This window comes from Sparus aurata, chromosome 2, assembly GCF_900880675.1.
Source record: "Sparus aurata chromosome 2, fSpaAur1.1, whole genome shotgun sequence".
Classification (NCBI taxonomy): domain Eukaryota; kingdom Metazoa; phylum Chordata; class Actinopteri; order Spariformes; family Sparidae; genus Sparus; species Sparus aurata.
This window is the reverse complement of record NC_044188.1, coordinates 17,993,312-18,002,415: the sequence shown is the minus strand read 5'-3', so window position 1 is coordinate 18,002,415 and position 9,104 is coordinate 17,993,312. Positions and strand designations below refer to the sequence as shown.

The 9,104-nt window shown below is 41.6% G+C and overlaps 1 long non-coding RNA gene across 1 annotated transcript; it reads left to right on the top strand.

The window, feature by feature from the left end:
* The first annotated feature begins 847 nt into the window (after positions 1–847).
* Positions 848–8,805, top strand: LOC115568240 (uncharacterized). The gene is made up of 3 exons (XR_003981353.1): positions 848–1,010; positions 5,877–5,983; positions 6,721–8,805. It is a non-coding gene; the product is annotated as an uncharacterized LOC115568240 (long non-coding RNA).
* The last annotated feature ends 299 nt before the right edge of the window (positions 8,806–9,104 follow it).

Below are 9,104 nucleotides of genomic sequence, written 5' to 3'. Positions count from 1 at the left end.
GGTGACACCTGGAATTCGTGAATGTGAAGCTTTTTTGCTTTGCTGGTTTGGGGAAACAGACATGTGGGTGACATTGTAAATTATGTTTGATGGCAATGAAATGTGAAAATAATGTGTCAGAACATCAAGTGGTAAAAAAGAAAAAATGTGAGATTATTTTCCTTTTTGAAAATGATGAACTGAATTTGCTGTTTGAAAAGCATTGTATTGGTTTCAACGCCGATGTTGTATAATTTACAGCAACAGAAACGTTGCATTGCCCTTTCACAGCTCAAACAGAGTTAAATCAAATCAAATCAAATCAATTTTATTTATATAGCCCAAAATCACAATCACATTGCCTCAGTGGGCTTTACAATCTGTACAGTGAACAACATCCTCTGTCCTTAGACCCTTGATTCAAGTGAGGAAAAACTTCACATGTTGATGGAAAAAAAGCCTTTTAACAGGGTAAAAAAAACAATGGAAGAAACCTCAGGAAGAGCCACAGAGGAGGGATCCCTCTTCCAGTTGTTTCTTAAAGGGCAATTTGGCTTTTCAAAGGTGGACACTGGAAGACCTAAAAAAGAATGTTGACGAAGTATCAGTGCCCCCACAATCCACCAGTCAGCCATTATCTCTGGTAACACCAAAAAGATTTGGTTAATATGTTTACTAGGTGATGAAATTATCCCCTGTCATGCCATACCTGGACACTAGGTGCCAGTAACGAGTTCCTGCCCCTGTTAATCGCCTCTTCTTTGAGAGAGCTGCCATCTGCCTGCACAGCTGTTCTTAATCTACTCATTGGTTACTCTGCATATATAGAAGCACTTTTCCTGTGGCTGCACTCCATTTTGCTGTGCAAGTGTGCAGCATGTTTCAAGGGCGGGGAAACCTCCTTACACAGACTCCAGGCTTAAGATGAGCAGGCAAGTGTGACGTCAAATCAGCTCATGATCGAACAGCGGCAGGTGGTGGAGGTGCCTCCTGCTGGGGATTGGTGCTTGCAAGAAACAGTGTGATATCAGGTGAGTGATCAGCGTTCGGTCACCCTTTCTTCGAAAAGTCAGCATAATAAACAGAGAGAAAATTTGGTTCCAGGAACGAGGAACCCTGGGAAGTAGCTTATTTTTCTAGATAAGGAAATCAAAGTCTCCGCTAGAGGCTCAAATCAGCAGTACCGCAACTACAGCCCTGATAGTACTGTCCAGACTGTCCTCCCAGGATCTATGAAACTATTTCAACAAGGTAAAAGACAGCTATTTATATTTTAGTGACAAATCTATCAAGAAGCTATAGTATTCCTAACAGGACCTTTTGGGGAAATAAAGTGGAGTCTCTAGTGACAAAGTCCATGAAGTGACGAGATCGGGGTGGATGCATGGGTCACCAAAATGTTGGACTCTAACAGTCCATTTCCTGTCAGTATTGCTTGATGACTATGATCCTTCCTGCAACCTGTTACAATGGTTATGGTTTGGTTTCAGAGTGCACAGACATACCGTGTCTTCCTGCAGATTGGGATGTTGGATCAGAAGAAGCGTTGTGTCACTCTAGATGGCATGGTCAAACTAAGTGTTTTGTTATTTTGTTTGTAGGACCTTTTGCTGTGGGTCATTGGAAAGTTACTCAATTTAGACCTTAGTTCTTACTGTCAAAAGTTTCCAAGATTCAAGATTAATTTAATTTCTGACTAAAATATAATTTAATGGATAGATGAATACTGTAACGATGCACGTATCGAAACTGAAATTGCGACACTCAGATCCATTAACCTGTCTCGCAGTGTGAGAAGGCAGAATCACGACACAAACTTCCAGTCCAGATCCAGCCCTATGAGCTATAAGTAGCCCCTTTCACACAGAGATGCTGCATTAACACCACAGCAGTGGTTCACCAATTCTCCGCCGTTGGTCGTTCACACAGAGTGAAGCACTGCTGGAGTAAAGACGAACCGCTGTGTAATCCACACAGAAAGCCGGCGCTGCGGCTCCTAAAGAGACATGATGGTACACGTCATGATGATGACGTCAGTGTGTTTTTAAGGTGTTTCCCAGATGTCCTGTCAATCTAAACATGCGGGTAAGTTATAATCATATGGATGCTGTTTTAATGTGTCGTGATTGAGATCCTGACCCACCAAACATCCTGGAAAGTGACAAAGTTACGCTCTTCACTCCAAATTACATAATTACATGATCGCCATCAGCAAACAGGTCGCTGTCTGGCTCACTCGCAGGGACGGAAGCTGTTTTCTGGGGGAAAGTTCACTGAAGTCTCGGTCCAGAGGGCTGACCGTCTCGGAGATTTTTTTTCCATCACAATCACTCAGTGAGTTAAAGTTTTTTTCCGGTGACAGACGCTGTTTTTTCAGGCAGAAATGTGACGATGTGAATGTAGGACAGGTGGGAGGACTGACGCTTCTCCACGTACAGCTGCTGTATTTTTTTTTGCCAAAGACAGCTACAGTTACTATGTTACATTCATTTGGTTCTGTAACGTTGCTTTGTGGGACATTTCTCTTTATTTATTTGAGTGAGGGACCATCAGATAGACACGCCCTCCATACGGGCATCTATTCACACTGGTTCAGTTTGCCAATACTGCATTACAGCCCTATTACTAAGTCATAAAAATAAAACAAGGGTTTGAAATCATACATTTGGTGAGTATGAACCCTTCACTGTGGGAAAAAAATGGAATCAGTTGAAATGTGTGTATCAGTAAAAATAATCATATCTGCCAAAGAGGTTATGTTTTCCCTCATGTCCGTTTGTCGGCTGATTTTTCAGCAGGATTACTACTGAATGGACTTCTACTCCCCTAGTGACATGTTTGTGACGTTCTCTGGAAATGTGCATGGATCTTTTTTTGATACAAAACTTGTATCTAGGTGACTGGTAGCTGAGAATGAGTACAAGGGGACTGTTGGCCCTTGGCAGAGGTATGTGCTCTACTGAGTGCCATTCTGGTTATTGTATTAATTTAGCTAGAACAGGCTGAATAGAACAGTAGTCTCCTACGCAATCATAGTATTCTCAGTGATATGTTGGATGACAGTATTATTTTTTCTTTTTAATAGATAAAAAGAAATTACCTACATCTTCATTAAAGTCCATGGGCAAGTGTTTTCCCATGCTTCTCCATAAGTAATGTCCACTGATGAGTAGGTCAGGTTGACACAAGAATACAACAGACGGACTCTGGGGCCTCCCATGGAGCTAAAAAGACACTGAAACCAGCATCCTGATGTGTGTGAGTACTAGAAACGGCTGATGACATATCAAGATAATGTCACTGTCCCATTTTCAGCACTGATGAGCGTCAACACACTGGTTTTTGTCATTCTCTCCTTGGAGTGGCACATCCCAACTTCCATGCCTGGACTTGTTCTTCTCTCTGCACAGTATAGAACATCCTTTGTGTGCTAGAGGTGGCACATGCTGCAACAGGATGCGAAACAGCCAGGGGCTATACAAAAACTTGAACAAGCACAAACCCCACCTGCACTGAGGTCAGTCTTCATTTTCATCTTAGTTGCATCTAAAAAATGGTGTAGCAACAAACTATGTGGGGGTATTAAGTATGGATGCACTGTAATATTAGCAAGTCATCTCAGCCTATAAAGGCTTTTGAGGAGACACATTATGCTTTTTCTTTATTTTCTTCAGTGCTTTATATAGTTTCTTGCGCACGTAAAAGGTCTTGAAAGTGAGAAAGGCCAAAGTCTGGTCAAGACCAACTAATGCTCCTCTCTCCCATAGAAATGCTGCTCCTGAAACGCCTCGTCAGTTGTTCTGCCTCTAGTGGGGGGGCACATTGGGGGAGCACAGTGCCCCATCAATGAAATTTTTACATAAGGACATGTAAACCAGGCTGTAATTCTACAACAACCCAAAATAAACTTCTGAACCTTGAATATTATTGTAAACATGACTTTAAAATTAATGCTTGGTTAGAAATGAACACTTTTGCATGAACAGTAGACAATTTTTATATTCATATAAATATATGAATATATAAAAGTTGTCCACTGATCAGATCAGATATTTGCCAAAATCCAATACTGTTCATACCTAGTATGATTTATACAATCAAAAAAGAAATGTGAAAAACAAGGGCAAATTCAGAAGAGGTGGTGCAGGCACTCAGATGGGTTTAGTGGGAAAATAAATTAAAATGAGATCGGGGGAAAAGGAGGAGGTGGAAAAACATAAAGACAAAAGCAATGTCAAGAACTAGGGAGAAAAAAGATCAATGGGAGGTTAAAAATGGAGGCAGAGGGAAGAGGAAATTACGATGACCTTATTTTCCAGCAGCATGACTCAATTAACCAGGGTCTGATAACCTGACTTGCACATTGATTATTATGCATGTCAGCGTGTATCTACATAAGTATGTTTGCATGGCGTGTATTCCTGAATGCGAGGCATGATGAAGTGTTTTGATACCCGCAGTTACTATGGTTATCAAGTTGTTCGGTGTTTAATCTTCTTGAAGTCTTAAATGCTCGTTCCATGTAATTTTATTTATTTATTTTTATTGGGGGGGGGGGGGGGGGGGGGGTGTTGTCGCCAAGCTGACAGAACAAAGAACGAAGCACTTGTGGCGAAAGACTGCTGTGTGAGACGGGATAGCTGAGCCCAAGCCAGGCTTTTATTGAGCGTTCAAATTCTCGCATCCCGCAGACAGGAACCACAACAAACAGTACAGGGATTATACACCCTTCTAAAACTCTCCCTCTCTGCCTTTTATGTCTCTCTGTCTTTTCAGTTTTTCTTTCTCTGGCATGGCATCCTTCTTCCTTTCACCCCTCGCTTTCTTCTTCTGTTGCAATTCCTCTCTGTCTCCCTCTGATTTAATAAAAGTGGCAGAATAAAGGGTTTACACTCAAAAGAAAAATCACTCAGGGAGCCAGGAAGATAGAAATGGCCTGTCTTAATCACCGCATGCACGCATGAAAAACGCGAACTCTATATATCATTATCACGAGGTTCCAGGCAGCAGATAATCCGGTAACAGTTGACATTTAGCGGCCCGTTGTTCACAGACAAAATTCAGCAGAAGCCCTGATTAACACTGGGCATTAACACGTTTTTTATGAAGACGAGATTAACACCAACTAGCAGGAAACACATCGCGGCAACAACACAGGGCACTGCACCCCAAAACAATAGTGCCATTGTTTGTTTGCTTTACCATTAGTTTGACGGTCTTTTTTACTTTGTGTGTTAGAGACAAAGACGGAGTCGTCAAAGAAAAGTGTTAATAAATCTAAACAGATTAAATCATTGCTCATAAACCAACGTGCTGAGTGTACATTCATATCTACAGGTGGCTCACAGAGATTCAGAATTAATTTAGTAGCATTAGCACCTTGAGCTATATCATCATATACTGTAGATAAGAGCAGCCCGTCATGCCCCCGAGGCTTTGAGGGTGAAAACAGTGAATGGCGAATGCTGGTAAATGCAAATTTTGAGGTCTTTGCCAATTTAGTTGCATACAATAATAATAGCTTCTATGTTTATAACTATTAGGAGCTGTAACCCTATGGTAATGAGGCTAACGATAATGTTATATAATCATGTTAAAGAAAGTGGGTTGGCAAGTGCTTTCATTCTGTCTCCATCTACCTTATTGAATGTCCAGGTCATGTATTTATGTCATCTGTTATTTGTTCTGCCGTTTAGACACTTTTTTTTGCGGTTTCGGTATTCGCTGTGGTAAAGCAAACCCTTTACTGGGAGCTGAGAGAAGTGGAAAACAGGTCGGTTTTAAATCCACTTCCGACATTATTTAATGCTGTTGATAAGCTTCATTATTAAGCTCAACTTTCATGACTAATGTGAAAATTCTCCTCCGTCTCTTTTCTGATTTGCTTCGATCTATAGGCCCAGTCGGCAGACATGTCATTTCCTGTGAGAACATCCTTACCTCAGGGATTTTTTATTGATGACCTGAAAAGGAGCCGTGGTCGTTGTGATGACAGGAAAGTGACGTAAGACTGCTCTCATCTATATGAGGATTAAAATGGCAACCAGACAGCTGTGTTATATCAAGAATTGCATCATCTCACTGGTATTAAACACAAAGTCGAAATCGAGTAGATGGAGAATTAATAGGAAACATGTCTTGTCAGGGCCCTCTGCTGCATGCTGTCTCCGATCTCTCACAGTTCTATTGTGGCTGTTGAATTCAAGCAAAAAATGTCCCAAAATATTTTAAAGGAAGAACTCCAGAAGAAATGTGAAGTTATTCTGCCTGTCTTATTTTGGTGTGCATTTTTTAATCCTGTGTGAAATCTGCATATAGATGACTTTTAATGTCTTAAAGGCTGTTTGTGATTGGTCAGATTAACATAAATTCACAAAATATTTCGCAGAATGTGTTAATTCCTTTTATTTTCAGTCATTGAAATCTGCGGTCCTCACACAGCAACAGGCACAGTATACACGTTGAATTTGCAGTCTCTATACTGCAACCACTCTGTGTAATTTAAACATGGCTGGCCCAGCTGTGAGTGCCAGCATTAATTATTTGTATCTTTCAATATGTCACCAAATAAGCACTTGCTGTGCGTTGCTACATATGATGAGCTGTTCTTAAAGAAAAGAATAACTGACATTTTCACTTATGTTGCAGAAATGGTTGCTAGACATGCTAGAAGGGGAAGATGGTGGGGGGAAGACTGCAACACTGGACATTGTTAATCTTTTTGTTTTAATTCACCTACAGCCTTACAGGTGCACACACTCTTCAACTGGTACTGGAGTACGAAAGCACATCCAGAGAGCTTCATTCCAAACGGCTCACAACGGGGTTCTACTGTGGCTGGATGAGACTAAATCTCAGACCGGCACTTACTCATTGGCACCAGTTTTCGCTAAATTAAAGGCCCAAGACCGACACTGTACCTTCCTGAAGTTGGACTTATGTTGCCGCACTTGGTTGATGTTTGGCTGATTGGTAAAGTTGTTAACATACTAGTCTTTTTTTTATGCAATCATGACTAAATGCATGTGTACAGTTGTCCATATTTAAGACGGTGGTGGAGGCTATGATTGAATTGCAATCTGAAAATGAATGGGCGCCAAATCAGAAGAAATAAAAAGTAGTAGTAGTAGTAGAGCGAAGCAGCAGAATACGATCATAATTCTGATTATGGTATGAGTTAGCTGCAGTGGACTAGACAATGATAGAAAACCACTGCAATGTTTGGAACACACTCTTTATAATTGGTTTCAGCCTGTCAAAACTCCCCCTTCAGTTCATTCGCCGTTAATTCCAGAAGTGGAATTTCTTCGAGATCCCAGAAATCCGGCCTGATGGAGTGTGTGTGTCTGCCGGCATGTCGGCGCACCCGTGTGTCGATGCAACAGCTCGAGGGCGCATTTATCTGGCAAAGGAAATGGATGAGTCAAGTGAACTAATTACAAAGCTGTAATGTACTCATCAATATTTAGGGGTAATCACAGACTTAACAGGTACTGATTAGGCCTGAGAAGAAAAGAGAAAGAGAAACACGGACCCTCTATTCATCCACAGTGTTTCAGACAGGTCGGTATAAATATATGGCTGTGAGGGAGCATATATAGAGGGCTTTAAAGCAGCTTCTCTAGGACTCTAGAAGTATAAGTGCACTGACACCAGGCTAAAAATGAGATAAAGTCAATTTGTCAACACACAAAAAAAAATTTGATTGAACAAAGTGTCCTCACAACGACTGCTCATGTCTTTCTTTCAATCTCCCTCTTCGATTTGCTCTCATGTCCCACTTCTCCGGCCTCTATTCCTCCACATGTGATTCACTGTCTCACGCTCTCCTCCCCTCCGCAATCAGCTCTATATTTTCCCTTCGCCTCGATGCCATGAAAAGGAACATCGACACAAAGCCTCACTCTGCGCTCAAAAAAATCCCCCGAGAGAGGCGCGGAGGAAACAGTTGGAACGTTTAAAAAAAAAAGAAAAGAAAAGAACAGAACAGAAAGAAATAACCAAGGAGACGGAGAGCAACGGAATCACGTGTGTAATTACCCTGTCGTTTTCTCTGACAGACATTCAAATCAAGATTGAGAGAGGAAGCGAGAGGGATTGAGTCGAAGAGAGAGAGCCACTGCTGTCCTCGAACCTCGAACGTCCTGTGTTCAGCAACTGCTAACATCACTATGGGGTCTTCCGTGCCGATTAGTCCCACGCAACCTGGCACGAGAGGTATATGCAGATACTCCCACGCAGGCTCCCGGGAAAGCAAGCAAGCAAGCATGCGACCCACGCTCGGTTGTACACACACCCTTTTTTTACGGTCGTTTGCACCCACACCTGCATACATACACGCGAACGCTCCCACGCACGGTAGTCCTCGTGTTTGTCACTGCACAAGTCCTACAGGGAAAAAAAAAGGGGGAAAAGGGGGAATGAAATAAAGAGCAATGGAGAAATGCAAATTTGCAAACAACTACAGACAGATGGAGGAGTGAGATTGGGGAGGAGGAAATCTTGAAAAGGATGTATTTTAATGAAATAGAAATTGTTTTTCTTATACTAGACGAGGGAGGATTCCCATCAATCCTGATTGCAATATATCCTCACGATTCATCTTTCTCCCGTTAATTCTGATGATCCGTCTCATTTTGCACCGAGGTTTATTACAGGAAATTGATTTTGTTCCCTGTCTGTCATGCCAAGTCCTGAAGACTATGCTTTCTGTGACACGTCCTCCCAGGTCTTGATTCAGAACCCTGCACAATTTGTTCACGAGCTTGTCCTTATTGTCCCTGGTGGAAATTTTGATGCGGTGTTATTAAAGTCCTACATATGTTTCTTAAGGGTATGTGTGGGTTTGATGGATTCAATTTCATTCTAATGTCCCTTCAAGTTCTGCAGTTTTCTTAGGCAATATTTTAAAGACACGCTGAGAGGAGGGCATAGCAGCTGTTTTGCATATGTTTGTGCGAGACAAATGATAAGTATTAAAGGAATAATTTGACAAAATTGGAAAAAATATACTTGCTTGGTGTCTCGCCGAGAGCTAAATGAGAAGCACTCTTGCTGTACAGTAAATATGATCGGAGATGGTTAGCTTTAAGCACAAAGTCTGGATACAGAATCCATCTTTTTTG